General features: G+C 37.2%; 2 protein-coding genes across 27 annotated transcripts in view; one reads left to right on the top strand and one right to left on the bottom strand.

Annotated features, from left to right (window-relative positions):
* Nucleotides 1-15,052, bottom strand: part of MARCHF7 (membrane associated ring-CH-type finger 7) — a 50,793-nt gene extending 35,741 nt beyond the window's left edge. For 2 of the 4 annotated variants that reach the window (XM_057505542.1, XM_036884041.2), the window contains exon 1: nt 14,925-15,050. The gene's annotated coding sequence lies outside the window, so the exon portion shown is untranslated. Of the gene's footprint in view, nt 1-14,924 lie in introns of all 4 variants that reach the window. The other 2 variants (XM_057505544.1, XM_057505543.1) reach the window with 2 other exon arrangements.
* Nucleotides 15,053-15,085: 33 nt separating this feature from the next.
* The window catches only part of BAZ2B (bromodomain adjacent to zinc finger domain 2B), a 350,617-nt gene continuing 346,646 nt past the window's right edge, over nt 15,086-19,056 (top strand). For 12 of the 23 annotated variants that reach the window (XM_057505510.1, XM_057505512.1, XM_057505519.1 and 9 more), the window contains exons 1-2: nt 15,092-15,221; nt 16,610-16,793. The gene's annotated coding sequence lies outside the window, so the exon portion shown is untranslated. Of the gene's footprint in view, nt 15,222-15,243; nt 15,572-16,609; nt 16,798-19,056 lie in introns of those variants that run through there. The other 11 variants (XM_057505506.1, XM_057505502.1, XM_057505514.1 and 8 more) reach the window with 5 other exon arrangements.

Consider the following 19,056-nt stretch of genomic DNA (forward strand, 5'->3'; position numbering starts at 1 on the left):
TCAACTTCTTCCAGTTACCCACATTCAAGGCCAAAAATTATTCCCTTGTTATTCTGGCAGTCAACTGAAATTAAGGCAAGTACAAACAGACGTACTTCACTTACACGATTCAAAGTTTGGATAAGGTGTATTTATTTTATTAAAACATTCAAATGTAAACATTTAAGGTAAAAATACCTAATTCATTTTCACCACATGATGTTAATTTATCAGTTCTGGCTCAATCTCATCTTTCCATCTTAAAAGTTACAAAAGAGGTTTTTTTTCCAATAGTATTTGTCTTAAAAACATGGTGTTAGGCAATGACAGAAAAGAGGTTGAAGAGAGTAAAAACACTGCAACAAAATATATGGTCTATACTACAGTGGGGAGATACGCAAAAAACATGAAAAAGATGTAACAAGCCCAGTATCAGTTAAAATTCTTCAACTAGCTAATGAGAATATCCTGCTAATGAGAAGCCAAAAGTAAAAGTTATACTATGGGATATGTTTAAATCAAAGAAAGTGTATGTATTTTTTTAAAAAGATCAGTTTTGAACTTCCAATTAAAACATGATAGGTTATCCTTACACATCTATTTTGGACTGTTTCCAAAACCCTTGTAAGGTGACAGTAAATTAATACAAAAGCTTTAACTATGAAAAGAACAGGAATGGGTAGGGGGAGTATAGGAAGCAAGAGATTTCATTGTGGATTAGAAAATCCAGAGGAGGAGGAGAGGTACAGCAATTAAGCAGAGGATGAAACTCCATCCTGGATACTTAAGATCTAGGAACTGGAAGAGAAGCACTTATTTTAGCACACTAGAAAGAATCAAGACCTGGAGGTACAAGGTAGCATCATAAAAAGGGATGATGAATGGGGTTGAAAAAAAAATCTATACTTGGAGTAGTAAAACCCCAAATTCTTCCTCTAGCTTCATTCTTCCAAAGATAGGGTATTTATCCTCTGGGAAGTAAGAGTCCCACAGGCATCCCCTCCCCCACCCCCAGTCAAATACACAACCATCTCTGAGGAGTTAAAACAAATTAAAAAAAAATATCTATATACTCACCGTTGAGACCCAAGTACTCTTCCCTGGTCCTTCTACAAGGCTAGTAGGGGGACTAGGGCATTTTCTCTTGGACCACCAAACAAAACAACAAGAGGTAAGATTTCTGGGTACTGACTTTTGGAATGCTCCTAATTACAGAACTATCTTGCCACCTGACTGTCCTACCCTACAGCAAAGTCCACTAGTCACCAAGAGCTTCTAGTCAGCTTCTTCAGTGATTCCTTCTAATAGACAAAACATCAAGGATCACTAGATATCCTGGGAAGGCCTCCAAATGAAAGACATACCAAAAGAATCAACAAAAAGGAACTTACAAGAAAATCTGAAAAAGGAGGCAATTTCTATTCTCAAAGGGATTAAGACATTCATTCATATATAAAACAGTATGCTTGAGAAAGCAGTCAGAATACGGCAAAGAGCTTGTGGAAACTTAAAATGTGATACACTTTTAAAAAATGTGATACACTGAAATAAATTCAACATAAAGATTGGGAGTAAACTGAGAAAACCTTCCAGAAGTAGAACATGTAACCTGAAAAAGGAGAATGCCCTGGGGAATTATTTGACTGTACTATGGTTATAGAGAGAAGAGAACTGAGGAAAAAATACCAAAGAAATAAAATAACTTTTCTACAACTGAAGGATACAAACCTCCACACTGAAAGGGTTCAGGAGTACTCAGCAAGATCAAAGATCAACACTAATAACAACAATTTATCATATTGAAATTTCAGAATACCACAAATAAAGATCTGTAAGTTACATGAGCAGAAAAGCAGGTTACATACAAAAGAAAACGAATGAGAATAGCTTCTTAACTGCAACTTTAAAAACTCTTAAGACAATGAAGATTTGTAATTCAGAGGAAAGTGTTTAGTCTTGAATTCTAATCTAGCAATTACATGTGAACTGGAGAACAGGACATTTTCAGGAATGCAAGATATTAAAATGACAACCCCCCCAAAAAAACATAGGAAGCTAAATGAAAAGCATGTCCTAGAAAAACAGAAGTGTAAAGAATGAGCCAGACATGGAACCCAGGAAACACAACAGGAAAGCCCAGAGACAGAACCCTGTGAACATCTACAAAGATATGTAGAAAGCATAGAGCATAAAGAACAACTCTAATCCAGATTGGAGGAGGGCCACAGATAATGAAAGCAAAGTTCTAAGGAAAAAAAAAAAAGGCATCATATAGAAACTATTTTGGCATGTAGCAGACATGATTATACAATTGGAGAAAAATGCTGAGAATACAGAACAAATGACAATTTAATAAACTAATTTTCTAACTTGGGAAAGCTGAACTTTTGTTCAAAAAATTAGTTACTGATGTGTTCAGAAAAACTCTTTAATATTTGCACAGTTATTAATAATGTAAACAGACCACTGAATCAATCATTTTGCTATAAACATGCTATGGGCTGAAGTTGGGTAGGGGAAGTTGGGACAACAGTGAATCCAGAAAACACAATATCCAAAAATCATGAAATAACAGTATAAACACATCATTTGGAAACATGAACAGATAAAAAGTTGAGGGTTGCTGCCTTTGGAAAGTGGGACTGAGAATGAAGTAAAGGGTGAGGGGTAAAGGACTGCTGTTTTCCTTTTAAAGAGGATGACCATTTTTCTTGGCTTGCCCTGAACAGTCCCAGTTTATGGCAATAAAGTCCTAATTTGTGCTCATTATCCCAGGACAATTATTAATAGTACTGACGTCTACTAAAAGTGGCCTGGTTTGGATGATAAAGCATACAGTCGACTAACAAAAATCTTTTGTATCTTCAGCTTTTTATAAACTATATACCTACTTCCATACAAAATATTTTTATTAAAAAGGGGGGGTTATGAACTGGACATTTAAAGAAGGCATATATTAGTAGGAAGCATATTAATGGTTAAATACTGACATGCAAAATACTATAAATGACTTAACAGGTAGCATTTGCTATTTATCAAGGAGGCTGTGAGAATATAAAACAAAGGACTGTATCTGTGATGAGGATTTTAAACAGGGAGGCACAATGCTTTTTAAAAGAAACAGGTCTATAGGTGGTACTTTAATAATTATAGTGTCTTTTAATCATTCTTCATGTAGTTTACTTTGACTATATTTATACCCAAGTCTTGCTTGCAGCATGAAACTAACCTAGGAGGAAATCTGCTCAAAACAACCTTCTGGGAGAAGGCAAAGAAAAGAGGCAGAGTCCTATGAGAGAGAGAATTTATACTGTATGAACTATTTTAGGCAACTCTTCTACATAAATTGATTAAATTTTGACAGTGTAGGTGTTACCAGAAACTTACATAAGTTGGTTGCATAAGTTGTAGGTCAAAAGAAATAAAAAAATAGTTTTAAAAAAAGTGCAGTCCTTGAAAAACTACCAGACCACTTACAAGGTACTATGAGGTACTTTTCACATTCATTCATTCATTGAACAGATAGTTTTTTAGATGCTTAGTATGGGCTAGGCACATTAATACAGAACAAGGGAATTAGGGTGAGGGGACAGCACTGAATGTACTGAGATAGTGAATATGAAGAAGTTGTAGTATAGTAGAGAACAAACTACCCAAATACTTGTACCTTAAGTAGTTTTAAGTGCTATAAAGGACAAAGTATAAGCAAAAAATAACAGACTAGCAGGAAAAAGGCATTTGAAGCATAATGCTTAACTAAGATTTCAAAGTATAGAACAAAAAAAGTTCATATATACAATCTTCCCTCAATGGTCAAAATAACAATCTCTTAGTTTTGTCCTGTCACTATATAGTGTTTTTTAAAATCTAAAAGTCATTAGCTTTCTCCAGAGTTTGATACCTCTTTCTGATTAGAGATTAAGATAAAAACTTACCACCAAGGCTGGCTTCACAGGTGTGTGACCTATGCAGAGACACACAGCCCTGTGCTTGAGTAAAAGCTCTGCTGCTGACAACTTAAAATTCTTAATTTCAACTCTGAATTTGTGTTTTATAAGTGAAATCAGATAGGACAGTGGAGCATGAGCTTAAGGACAAAAGAGGTACCTGTCTGCCATACCCTGCCACTTAATATCATATAGCACTCAACATTACTATGAAATCCCCGTAACTCACCTAATTTGTACTCTCTGAGCTTCACTCAAGTCCTAGGTATCATGGGTCCACTGGAATTAAGTGCTCATGTTCCTTACCAACACTACAACTAAGATGAAGCGCTGACAGCTGCAAGAGGCCACATTTTCCATCCTCCAGAAACCGCTTCAGATGCGGAAAGAAGGTAGGAGCCACAAAACCACAACAATCTTATGATCAACATTTGAGATCTTTGCTGAACTTTTCAACTTCAGAAATGAGGTCTCTTGGTAAAGATTCTCTGGAGCTGATATTTCAGTGGTAGTTCACCTAATCAGTCATAATTTTACTATGTTAAGTGCCCTCACCTCAAGGCATTTTAATACTGACTGAACATGAGTTAGAAAAAAGTTATGAGTAGAAAAGCAACATGAGTAGAAAAAAGCTGAGTAGAAAAAAGTTATTCATACCAACTCCACCATTTATGTAGTCTGCCCATCTCATAAACCTGTAGCTTGTTAGCTACTAAAAAAACTAACTACTTTTTTGGTAGATAATTTCATTCTTTTAGGCTTCCTAGGAAACTTTGAATAGCTCTTTAAACCAAGCTCATGTTTTTGGTGGCCTGCTGGAACATTATAAAGGATCTTCAGACCAAAAAAATTTCTCCTACCTATAAACAACACAATTCAAATCTTCTTAAATGACCTTAAACTTTCATTTAGTCCAGGTAAAAAGCCTAAAAGAATTCTATGTCATTACCTTACATGCAAAATTCTGTAATTCTGTGCCTGATTTCAGCAAGTTAACAAGATCTCATAATCACCTGCTAAATGCAACTGAAAAACTACCTCACAATTTATACTAAAACACAAATTTAAATTGAATTTTGTTATGTTTTTCAGCAAGACATTACTGGGGTATCAGGACTACTCTGGGCAAACAAAGTTTCTCTCTAATAACACCACTTTAGGCTTTGACTGAAGTGAACTCATCATTAATCCATACATTTTCACCTTTTGTATTTCATCCTACTCATAATGCACCATTTCTCAGTTAAATTACCAACTGTTTTCTAATACCTTAAAAAGGAAGTCAATTCTTTGGGCCACTATCTAAAACTCTAACCTACTTTTAATACTTAATTCCAACTACCACTTCAAAAAAAACCCAAGTTCTAGAACAACTTTTAAAATTGGTTACTGAGTATCTTCAATATGCCAAGCAGGGTTCTAAACTTTAGCTATCTGGACTCCTATTTCAGGGGTGTGTGTGTGTGTGAATATAATTAAAAACATAACTATGATACAATACAATAACAAAGATACCAAAACCCAGGACGTGCACAAGGTGAGCTAATAGGCCCTTCATCACAATCAGTTGGACTCTGAAGATCCACAATGGACACAGTTAAGAGTTAAACAGGAAGTAAACCAATTCTTAGGCAGATTTGTAGCTAAGGCTAATGTTGCCTAAATGGTAAACAGGAGTTCAAACTGAGTCTGGTTTAAGGTGGTTCCAACCCAGTAAGTCACCAAGAACCTGGCAGAAGCAAACACTAATCTTGCTGGAGGAATGTGCCTTGGTACTAGACTTCAGGGTATTTCTACAATTTTTCAAGTATAATGAGCAAGGAATAACTGGCATACAATGAAATAAGGAACCAAAATCAAGGTTTTTGAGACACAGAAGAGAAAAAAATAAAATGGTGAAAATGTATCAAATACTTGAGAGATTATGTAAAATAACTATGTTTATGATTTTTAAATAAAGGTAAGTCTGAAAACTATGTGCAGGGAAGAGGGACAGTGCAGAAAGCAAAGTACTTGAAAAAAGAGCTTAACAAATTCTAGACCAAAAAATACAGAAACCCTAGCCAAATATAAATGGATATAGAGTACAACTAATACCCCAAATGGAAGACATTCTGTAAGATAATTAGCCTCAACTCTTCAAAAAGTCAATGTCATAAAGAAAAAAAAAAATGGAAGTACTGTTCTTTTGCGAATATCATTCTTCTTGACTCCACCAGAGATGAGGCTGCAAGGAAACTAGATGAAATGAACTGTAAAGCATGGCAAGCCCTTCCACAGGGAGAAATGGGACAAGGGTGGCCACCGTAAAAGCTGTTAAGAAACAGAAAAGAATGAGGCAGACATGAGATCTGAGGCAGACGCGCTCTCTGGCATATGACGAAGAAGCGCGTGCCTATGTTTAAGGGAAGAGGAGCAGCAGCTCATGGGCTGTAGATTCTGCCTGAGTACAGGGTGGAATGGGCTGCCCGCAGGAAACTCACTCTCCGCACAGACCGCGCTGACACGGGCAGAAGTCTGTGGCCACTAGAGAGAAGCTATTAGCGCCTGAAACTGTATCCTATAGCAGTATTTTGTTCCTTATGGTTCCACAAAGGTAATAAAATTATTGACTTACAGTACTGTAAAGAAATGCGAGAAGCTGTATGTTAATCTATTATTCAGGCTAGACAAAACTAGATACAATTTTCTTGGACTACTAGATGTTTCATATTTGAAAGTGTTAACTGTCAGCAACAATTTCTGAGATTCTCAGGTAGAAAAATTAATATATAAACTACTATACAGAAGGATTATAGCTTCAGGGTAAAGACACATATACCTTACTTATATAAGTATATATATGAAAATGAAAAAAGAGCTATTATCAACATTTTACTGTATCTCTGGGTAAGTTTTGTTTTCTTCTTTGTACTTAATTTTCTCAAATTTCTTTAATGTACTGCACTTCCTTTGATAAATCAGGGATACAGTTATTTGGCAATGATGATTTTTTAAAAATAACATATTACAATAAAACCTGAAAAGAACTGCATTTCTAAATTGCAGTACTCTTGGCTTATACTCCTTAGTAAATTAAAAATTAAATAACATATAAACATAATGTTCCTCATGTAATTGTAGATTAATACCAAAAAAAAAAGATTTCAATATATCCCTCCTAGTTTTTCTTAGAGTAAAAAGCCTTTTTATCTTTATTGTGCTCATTCTGATACATGTGTTATTTACAATAAATAATAAAAGTTTCCAAGAGAGAAAAAAATTTTAATAACATAGTACTATTCTAGTAAATATTAAAAGAAGATGAGGCTCAAATTACTTCACAAAATAGGTTACCTAAGTATGCCTTAAGATTTTTTTTACTTTGAAAATTTTCAAACATACACAAAAGTAGACACAACAGTGAACGCCCTTGTACCAATTAAGTGACTCCAACAATTATTAGCACTTGATCTATTTTGTCTATTTTACTATCCTCCATTCTGAAGCAGATCATAAACATGAAATCTTTAATGATACCTATTCTTAAATTGTTCTAAGCAACCGTGGTAAATTACAAAATAGTTACAAATCCCATTCCTCCCACCCGAACACACATTCCTTTGCATTGTGACCTTGCTGGTCTGCCCAGGAAGAGGTGGGATCTGATCCTCCCACCCCTTGACTATGGGCTTGCCTTCTCAGACTTTTAGGACCGAAAGAATGTGGTGTAGTGACATTATCTGATCTGCAAGCCTGTAAAAACTGTTACAGCTTCCACTTTCACTCTCTTGGAATATTGTCGAGACCCCCACGTCATAAAAGACGACATGAAGCAGAGCCTAATGTTAATTTAACACCATGTGCCAGACATGTGAATGAAATCATCTTGGACCTTCTGGCCTGAGAAATCCTCTAGCTGAATATGACTGAAACCAGGCAAAGCCAGAACTGCTCAACAGGCACACAGAACTGTAAAAAAAATAGCAAACTGGCAGTTCTTAATCCTCTAGATTTGAGATGGTCTGCTGCGCAACAATGTAGCTTCATAATTCATCCTTTTACTTTCCTGCAATTATATAATTATGTATCCAGTTTCCAAGAAAAATCTGATTCTATTGCAGGGTCTACCTTAGAATTTGTCTTAGATATCCAAGTGAGTTGCAGCTACTGAATTATGAAAAATACATTACTACACAGGCATACCTTGAAGATATTTCAGGTTTGGTTCCATGCCACTGCAATAAAGTGAGACAAATGAACTTTCTGGTTTCCCAGGGCATATAAAAACTATGTTTATATACATTATAGTCTATTAAGTACAATAGCGTCCTGCCTAAAAAAAAAGTGTACATTCTTTCATTTAAAAATACTTTATTGTTAAGGCTTCTCTCTCACTTACCAACTTAACATTTCCCCGTATGGCCCTGGAAGATGACTGGTTAGCCAGAGACGGGTAAGATTCCTCAAGGGAGGAACAACCTAAGACAGGCACAGTCGCAGGGGGCCATCTGGTGAGAAAATGGGGAGCAGCAGAGGTGAGGCTTAGAACCTCCCCCCCCATGTTCTGAGAGAAATCTTCTGCATACATGGATGTTTACTGCCCTCGTCTAGCTCGGATTAACACATAGTCTACAGGCACACACCTGATCATCTACATTTGCTCTCTTACAACACTAAACTCTGTTTTCTACCTTTATCTCGTATCTACCTACCACTTCAGCATTTTATTAAAAATAATAATAATAAAGAGAGAAATGTGGTATCCACATATAAATCAAGTATAAAAATCAAATGAGTATTCATATTTGAACTGTTTATAGTTCATAATGCATGAACAAAACCGAAAGCTTCTGTGATGACTGCCCTTGTACTGTTCACTATGTAACTTATTCACTATGTAAGAATTTGTTCTCCATGTAAGAATTTGTTCGTTATGCATCAGAAGATTGGAGACTGACGAAAATTAGGCTTGGGGTGGATTAATGATTGTGCATTGAGTATTGACCCCCCTATACAGAAATTTATTGTGGTTAACAACTATTTGATCAATAAATATGAGAGATGCCCTCACAAAAAAAAAAAATATATATATATATAAATACACTTCCAATTGTAAAATAAATAAGTAACCGGGATGTAATGTATAGCATAAGGAATATAGTCAAAATATTGTTAACAACTTGGTATGGTGATAGCTGGTACCTAGAATTATCATGTATATAAATGTTGAATCACTGTGTTGTACACCTGAAACTAATGTAATGTAATACTGTTGTCAATTACCCTTCAATAAAAAAAAAAAAAAACAAAAAAACTTTATTGTTAAAAAATCCTAACTACCACCTGAGCTTTCAGCAAGTTGTAATCCTTTTGCTGGTGGAAGGTCTTGCCTGGATGCTGATGGCTGCTAACTGAACAGGCTAGTGGTTGCTGAAGGCTGGGGTAGCTGAGGAAACTTAACATCAGAAAACAATGAAATCTGTTGCATCAATGGATTCTTCCTTTATGAACAACTTTTCTGTAACAGGTGATGCTGTTTGATAGCATTTTATCCACAGAACTTCTTTCAAAACTGGAGTTAATCCCCTCAAACCCTGCTGCCACTTTTATCAACTGGGTTTATTTAATATTCTAAATCTTTTGGCATTACTTCAATAGTCTTCACTGCATCTTCACCAGGAGTAAATTCTATCTCATGAAACCACGCTCTTAGCTCATCCACAAGATGCTGCTCTTCATCTGTTCAGGTTTTCTCATGAGATGCAGCAATTCAGTGACCTCTTTCAGGCTCTTCTTCCAGTTCTAGTTCTCTGGCTATTTGTACCAAATCTGTAGTTAATTCCTCCACTGAAGTCTTGAAGCCCTCAAAGGATTGGTATCAACTTCCTCTAAACAAGTTAATGTAGATATTTTCACCTCTTTCCTGACCATGAACGTTCTTAATAGCATCCAGTGGTGAATATTTTCCATGTTTTCAATTTCTATTTTTCCCAGATCCATGATGGGAATTATTATCTATGGCAGCTACAGCTTTGTGACATGTATTTCTTCAACAGTAAGACTTTGAAGTTGAAGTTATTCTTTGACCCATGGGCTGCAGAACAGATGTTGTGTTAGCAGGCACAAAAACATTAGTCTCCTTGTACATCTCCATCAGAGCTCTTGAGTGATTAGATGAATTGTCAATGAGCAGTAATATCTGAAAGGAATCTTTCTTTCTGAGTAGTAGGTCTCAACAGTGGGCTTGAAATATTCAGTAAACCATGTTGTAAACAGATAGGCTGTCATCCAGGCCTTGTTCCATTTACAGAATACAGGCAGAGTATATTTAGCATCATTCTAAAGGGCCCTAGGATTTTCAGAATGGCCAGTGAGCACGAGCTTCAACAGCTGCATTAGCCCCTAACAAGAGGGTCGACCTTTGCTTTCAAACCATCCATTGACTTCACTTCTCTAAATGAAGGTCCTAGATGGCATTTTCTTTCAATAGAAAGCTGTTTTATCTACAATGAAAATCTGTTGTTTAATGTAACCACCATCATGAATTTTCTTAGCTAGATGTTCTGGTTAACTTGCTGCAGCTTCTACATCAGTACTTGCTGCTTCACCTTCTACTGCGATATTTAGAGAAGGTTTCTGTCCTTAAATCTCATAAGCCAATCTGAACCTGTTACCTTCAATCTTTTCTTCTGCAGCTTCCTCACTTCTCAGGATTCACAGAACTGAAGAGTAATTGGGCCTGCCTTTGGGTTAGGCTTTGGCTTAAGGGAATCTTGTGGCTGGTTTGATCTTTCCAGACCACTATAACATCCTCCACTTCAGCAATAGGGCTGTTCTGTTTCTTATCATTCATGTGTTCACTCAAGCAGTAGTTTTAATTTCCTTCAAGAACTTCTCCTTTGCATTCACAACTTGGCTGTTTGGTGCAAAAGACCTAACTCTCAGTCTACAGTGGCTTGGAAGATGCATTCCTCACAAAGCCTAATCACTTCTAGCTTTTGATTGAAAGCAAAAGATGTGCAAGTCTTCCTTTCACTAGAACACTTAGAGGGCACTCCAGGGTTATTAACTGGCCTAATTTCTATACTGTTGTGTCTCAGGGAACAGGAAGGCCTAAGGAGAGTGAGAGAGGCAGGGGGAACAGCTAGGCGTGGAGCAGCTAGCGCACACACACAACTTTTTTCGATTAAGTTCACCATCTCATATGGGTACGGTTTGTGGTTCCCCCTAACTTTATAACAGAAACATCAAAGATCACTGACTACAGATCACTGTAACATATATAATATTGTCAAGAATTACCAATATGCAACACGGAGACATGAAGTGAGAAATGCTGTTGGAAAAATTGTGTCAAGTCTCACTAGACACCGGATTGACAAAAACCTTCAATTAAAAAAAAAAAAGACTTGATAATGGGGGGAGAATCTAGTAACCACAATGTTGCTCATGTAACTGTATATTAATGAAACCAAAAGAAAAAGGAGAAAAAAAGAGACAAAAACCCCCCACCAGTATCTGCTAAGTGCAGTAAAGCAAAGCACAAACAAGGTATGCCTGTGTGACACATTCATGGCATAAAGCTAGAGTTACCACCCAAAATCTAATGAATTTCTATAGTCACTAGTTTTCCATAAATGCAAACATAGTTACAATTCCATTATTTATATGTACTGGTATTTCCTTATGTTTAAAACATCTGCTTCTGGGGAAAATATTTTTTTTCCCTTAATGGAAGGTCCTAGTGAACAAGGAGACTGGAAAGGTAAAAGTGATCACATAAGGAAAGCACTTTGATAGCACAGGACTTTTGGGTCTTAAAAAAAAAAAAGCCTCTTGCTTTTTTTAGCTGACATATATTTATGAAACAGAAATATACCCAAGTCTTAAAAAATAACTAGAAAAAAGTTTAATATCACCATGAGAAAATATGGCTATGATGTTAAGTCTACATTACATATGGTACTTTATGAGATAATTTGCTCTCCTTTGAAGTGTATTTAATCTGTAAGTGTCAAGTTTCAATCTTCAGTAAGCAGAAACAATTTCAGGTTTTTTTTCTGAAAGTGAAAAGCACATTAAAGTACAATGATCACAATGCAAAGATGAAAACTAGCTTTTAAGAGTCAACCTTTGTCCTCTTTTAAAGCTGTTGACAAAAGTGGGTGTAGAACAGTAGGTGATTTTAAAACCAGGTGTTCGACTAATCTAGTCTAACTGGTAGAGCCACAGAGAAATATATCTGAGCAAGAAAAACCAGCTTTAACTGTATGAGTTCACCACAGTAGAAAAATTTTAAAAATTTAGATCAAATGAAAATTAAATCCCAGACAACTCTCAAATTATAATCTTACCCTCCATAATCCATCTCCACCTTTTGGGTTCTTTTTTTGATTAGCAACTATTTCAAAAATAGAATTTTTCTAAAACAATTATTTGTGAGAAGATAAATTATTTCATTGTAATAGAATTGTTAGTGAATTCAAGTAGATCTCAGTAGGAACACAAAATCTTACTCATTTTAAAATTGTAATCATCCTAATATGATCAACTGTTGATTCTGATATTTAACAGTTAAAAGATACATTAGTTCTTAGGTTTAATTTGTTGGTTAAAAATGTAACTTGATGCAAGCCTGTGAATTTCACTTATATACTTCCCACTGTTCTTTACTACTGGCATTTAATTGTCTGCAGTAACAAAGATTTATCAGCAAAAATAATCTAAAAATAATTTTTATTTGATTTAGGGAAACAACTGCCCTTCAATCCAAACAGCACAGAACCTCTTTCTATAACAGGTCTTTTGTGCCATGTTCTAATCTCCCATTTAATTTGTTTCAGCTATGGGGATCACACTGTCCATTCCCAAAACCACAATACCATGACTCTGCAAGTTTCCTTATCAAACTCCTAATCATCCTTCATGTCTCATTTCAAGCAATACTTCCTGTAAAAATTCCCCATGTTAAAATAAACACTCTTCTCCTCTATACTCCCACAGTACTACTATATACTTACACTAAGATAACAGCACGAGTTGTTTATATATTAGTCTTCTGACTAAATTGTCAGTTGTGAACGATAGACATTGGGTCAAGCTCATTCTAATAACATGAAGCCCTAATCTAGTAGCCAGAATACAGCAAATAACAAATTATCAAAAAAGTCTTACATTATTTGACAATTTTACACTAAAAAAATTATCTTCCTAAAATATGCTTTTAAAAATGCGGACAACTTTTGAACATACACCAGATGAACACTTGTTTGAAGTAGACATGAAGCTGATTAAAAATTGGAAGCATGAGCCATGGATAACTTTTTACATCCAAGTTGATTATCCCACACTTTCACTTAGAACATATGTGCATGAGTACACAGGGGCATCACTGTATTTTATAATATAGGACAATAAGTTTCATCAAAGTAGCAAAAAGAGAAATCAGTTGTACTTAAATAAGCATAAGATTTCATCATTCTTATTCAAGACATCTGACTTAACATGCAACTGGAAAAAACCCAAGACTATGCATACTCATCATGCTTACATCTGTGATATGTTAGGGCAAAAGAAGAGTTCTTCTGTGTAAATATTTTTAAAGAACTTACATATATTATTGTGTGTCATCACTCTGTGGGAGACATATTACCAAAAGGGTAAAATTTACAGGTTATTCTCACCAGAATTCGTGACTATAAACAACTGGACTTTAATGATCAATTCCAGTAATTCATATCCATTAAAAACTCACTCTGCAATTAAGATATCCCTCAGCGTGTTGACTGGTACACAGTACCTCATCTACCCTAATCCTCACCCCAACTCTAGGGGTGTTTCTAAGGCAATCTGAAGAGGTTAATTATGGCAAAATCAAGGTTCAAGCCCAGATCTTCTGATTCTAATGCCTCACACACCACTGCCGTTTCACAAAATGCTGTAGAGCTGTAAATGAAATACTGACCCCATTTCTGAAACAAAACTTTTTATCTCAGGAAAAAAATCTAGTTAGACTATGTGCCTTCCTTGTTAACAACTGCATATTGATATTTACAATCAAAAACTCATCTTTAACTTTACCTCTTGGTTCTACAGAGAAACAGGTGAAAGAAAAGGGAAGTTAAGAAGATGCTTAGTAAGTCCTACAATATCGGAAAAAAACCTTACTCAATTTACTTTACTCTTAATAGTATCAAACGACACCAATTGTGAATTTATTACCAAGACAGAGATTACCCCCACATATTAACATCTACATCTGTACTTAGGAAAGAAAGTGTTAATTATATAGTATTTTTTGGTTTGAGCACGTTCATCTTCACTACGCAGTTTCATCAAAATAAGGGAATATCCTACAACTAACTGGTGCCTTTCATATTTTTTCTTCTTAGGCCAACCGGTCCGTTTTTATACAAACCTATCACCTACTTCAATATAAAGAACACGTAATTTACCACAACACAGAAACAACTCCCCAAGTATCACGATACTCAAGAACTTGAGCGATCAATGACTAAATCTTCACTGCATCTAAGAGGCTGGCAAACTCTCTTCAATTCGAGGCTGGGTTGGCAGAGCCCTAAGCCTCCCCGCCTTCAACACGGCGCTCACTGAGTACCTCACTCGTGACAATCCCGGCCCGCCGGGCTCCGGAGGGTTCTCATGTCGGCGGAAGGAGGTCGCCAAGGGGGGCTCCAGCCCCGCACCCTCGCCTACCCCACGTCGGTTAAACGCACAGCTGCCCCCTTCACCCGTCATAAACTCCACCACCGGATGAAAAGCCCCCGACAATGGGGGTCTGTGCACGGTTCCCCTTCGCCTCCGAGGTCTCTATCCAGGCTCCTCTATCCCTCCGCGCCCACGCCCGCACTTCGTCCCCTCCCTTCCCCCACCGGCGGCCTGGGCTAGAACAACTCCCCAGGACGGGGAAGCCCGGGCTCCCAGCTTGTTAGCCCTGCTCCCGAGCAGGCCCTGGGGAGGGCGCGGCCCGGACGCTCGCAACGACCACACCATTACCTTCCTCCGCGGAGTTCTAGGCCTCCACCCGAGGCAGAGCAGGCGGCAGCGAAGCACAATGGCGCCCGCCCCTCTCCCGGATCCGGCGCAGAACCAGCCTCCACCGTTCAACGCCCCTCCCTTCTCCTCCTCCCCTCCACTTCGCGGACTCCAGCGGCTTCTCGCGAGAGTGGCGGCGCTGCGGGAATCCGAGAGCAGCGGGCTGGCGGGCGGGCTCGACGTACCCCGCCGCGGGGTGGTGCTCTGACTGCGGCACTCGGTGAAGGGCTGCCCCGGGGAGGCAAAGAGGCGCCACCGGTAAGCGGCTGCGGCAGGCCGGCCGGTGAGCTGGCGGCCGGCCGGCGGGCGTGCGGGCGCCGGGAGCGGGGCGCTGGAGGCCCTGCCTCGTTGGCCGCCGTCGCCTGGCTGGCGGGGGGCTATGATCCAGCCCTGCTGCTCCCGGGCACCCGCGTCCCTGCCGCCGACTCTCGCCCCTCCGGCCAACCCGCAGGGCCCCACTGTTCGCCCAGTTGTTTTTTTTTTAAGTGCGCTTAGTAAGTGGCGCCGTGGATGTTTATTGACTTGAATGAAGCGCTGCCTGTCCCGACCTCCCCTCCTCCCCTCCCTGCCAGCTGTCTGTTGTCTGCGAGCCCTCCGTACCCTTGAAGGTTTGGAGCCGGTCTGTCTGGGACCGTTCGTACCTTGTAGTAATTCAGTCTTGGTAGTGGTGTACTTTTACAGTCAAATCTTTTAAAATCGTGATACTAATCTTTAGCAGTGTTGCTTCAGATTTTGCAGTAAAAATTCACCCATTTAGAAAGAGGGAAGAAAATTGTGAGGTAAAGGGTCTGGTGAAAATTAGACAAAAATTAAAGAACTGTAAACGTGGCAAACCAAGATGTAAATGAGTAGTAATAAATAAAAGGGAGCAGGTTAGAGGGAAAAGCCCCATTTCTGTGAATTTCGTTAGTAGCATGTGGATTTTGAATAACGTGTCAGAGTTGTTTTCCAGTAAAGATAAGTTAGTGAAACTTGGACGCATACTGACACTTGAGTTTTAAAGTGACTGTTTTATTAAGTTGTTTTTAAGCAATTCTTTGGATCCAAATAATTCCAATAAATAAAATATGAGATTTATATTATTTCTTTGTCATTTCATCTGAAAGGAATGTGCTATCATCCCCATTTCACGCTAAGAAACTAACAAGACTGCCCATACTTCATTATTGTAAATTAGGAGTATTATAAATTTCAAAGATTTAGTTTGTTATTATTTAAAGTTGGCGCATAAATGCCAATCTAACTTTTTAGGATGTGAGTTGAAGATTAAGCATCTTGTATGGGATAAAGTGAACACAGATTACTTTTGAAGAAAGTAATTTGCCTTTATTTAGAAAACTAATTTTCTGATAGCATTGTGGTTATCGTTGTACACACCCAGAAGCTTCCAGGATGCATGAGTTCAAATCTCAGCCCTGCCTCTAGTTTTGTTGTCTTTGCAATTTGTTGTCTTGAGCAATTCCTTAACCTTGCTAACCTTGCTTTCCTGTAAAATGGGGTTAATAATACCCATTAGGTTGTTGAAAGGATTAAATGAGATATTGCATCAGTTCCTGGAACATAGTAAGCATTCCATAATTGTTGCTATTACATTCCATATCTAAACCACTGCTAATACTGTCTTTCTGGGGCTTAATATTATATAGGTCCCTTAAACATCTTCTCAAGTATATTCTACACTAAGAGGAATGACTGTGCCATTTTCCTGAGCTATGGCAGTCAAACCTGATAGCGGTAACTCTCTACAAAACCCCCAAACCTGACAAGGATGGTTCAGATTTTGGCGGACTATGGCTTCATTCCTATCCAGCACTGATGATATCAGCAGAGGTGAGTGTAGCACCAATTTCCTATGCTAAACAGAACTTTTAGACCCTTAATTTCATACTGATGCTAATCAATAGGTAAAGACCACTGATAAATATGTTTTTATTCTTTAAGAATGGTTACTGTTTTTAACGTACTTTCTCTAATTTGAGTTTCCAGGTAATTATCATTATTAATAAATAATTTAGATTATCCTGTTAAAGACAATTTGATAGGAGTTGTGGATACAGGAAGTACAATAGCAACTATATTATCTGAGCTAAAAATCAAGATAAAATGATTTTATAGGCAAAATATTTGAAATCAGGACTGTACTCCATTGTTGTGTTTTATGGACAGAGTTCCCCCACTAGATCTTGCTTTGCTGAACTCTTTTCTTATGACCAGCTCTGACATATCTTTTCTGTGTCTAAATATCTTTGTTCAGCACTTCCCACACCACTTATATTAGTTTCAATTTTTGGACTTGGCTTCTTCTTTAAATTAGGGTCTTATTTGCTGTTATTAATTTTTTCACCTACTTTATACACTTATCATTGATGATGGTCACAACAGCCTTTCTTCTTATGTCTAAATATTTCTTCTACTACCTCATAGCTTAGAATTCTCATTCAGATACTGAATTACAAAGTTCCTGTTTTCCCTATTTTTTTATCATCTCACAACCTAATCTGAGACGTTTCTCTATGACAAGGGCAATCTTATAGATGTTATTCACTTTGCAGAAATAACATGATCTTAAAAAGATGTGGTTATATTTGCTTTTTGTGAATCAAATCATTTTTAAATTAGGTTATTTCTTAAACTTTTGGGGAAGAGGAGGTAATAATACTTAGGATGAGGTAAGAGTACTTATTGGGAGATCCCTGACTTGAAAGTAAAGGATGCCAATTTCTTCTCAAATGATAATCTTACTAATTCCTGAGGAAGGGAACACTATGATATCAACCAGATTTGAGGATCTACTATTTAAAGTTATAGTTAACTTCAAATATGTAATATTTATTATTATTTAATAATAGTCCATAGATTGAGGACTCTTCTTTCTAAGGAATACATTACCTAAAGATGGTTTGTTTGAAATATTTGATGTAAGAATTCCTTTCATTCCAAAAATTATAAACCCCTGATTTAGTGATTTTGCAAATTTTATGGTTCCCCTTATCAAGTTTTATTGAAACTTTCTGCATTTAATAAATGAACATCTAAGACATTCTGTTGGTTGACTTCTGTTGGATTAGTAGCAATACTTTCAATAAACCAACAGTTAAAACATGGTAAAAACAAGTAAAGAGAATGCCATCTTGAAACCCATCTCTAAGGAACTCTTTCATACACTTAAGCTTGTGGTCTAGATCTCACTGATCCTAGGAAGATCATTCCTTGCTCATATAGCTACTCCAGAATAATTGGCCTGGTCAGGAACACATCCCAACTTTGGGAGTACTTGGAATCCATTTGTGAAATACCTTTCACACTGCCTGAAACATGGAGTTTTTTTAAAAAAAGCAACTATCTTTATTATTGATAATACTAGGATGTGAAAAAATACAGTACACAGGCCCACTGTGTACTGTTATTGGCCTACTACCTGTTACTGTAAAAAATTTGCCCCACTACCTGTTACTGTAAATAGTTTTATTGGAACATTAGTTTATGTAGTGTCAATGTATTAGGGTTGTCTAGACATACAGAAGCAAAAATATACAGTGTCTATCTGTCTAGAGAATTGGCTCATATAGTTGTAGGGGCTGTCAATTTTGAAATTTGTAGGGCATGCCAGAAAGCTGGAAACTCAGACAGGAGCTAATACTGCAGTCTTGAGGCAGAATTTCTTCCTTTCCAGAAAAGCTGTTTTTGCTCTCAAGGCTGATTGGGTAAGGCCATCATATTATCAAGAGTAATCTCCATGGGGGTAATTGGTGAACCACTGTGTTGTTTAATTGAAACTAATGTAAGATGGTGTATCAGCTATATACTTCAATTTAAAAAAAGGGTAATCTCAATTACTTAAAGTCAACACACTGTAGATTTTAACCACATTTACAAAAAGCTTCATTGCAATGCCTAAATTAGTGTTTGTTGAAATAACTTGATACTCTAGCTTCTTGAAGTTAACACACACAAGTCACTTACATAACGGTTTATGGCTGCTTTTACCCTACAACAGCAGAGTTGAGTAGTGTGACAGAGCCAGTATGTCTCATAAAACCTAAAATACTACTTGGTTTTTTTACAAAAAGTTTGCTGACCCTGGAGTAAACGG

The sequence above is a fragment of the Manis pentadactyla genome, chromosome 8, assembly GCF_030020395.1.
Source record: "Manis pentadactyla isolate mManPen7 chromosome 8, mManPen7.hap1, whole genome shotgun sequence".
NCBI classification, from domain to species: Eukaryota; Metazoa; Chordata; class Mammalia; order Pholidota; family Manidae; genus Manis; species Manis pentadactyla.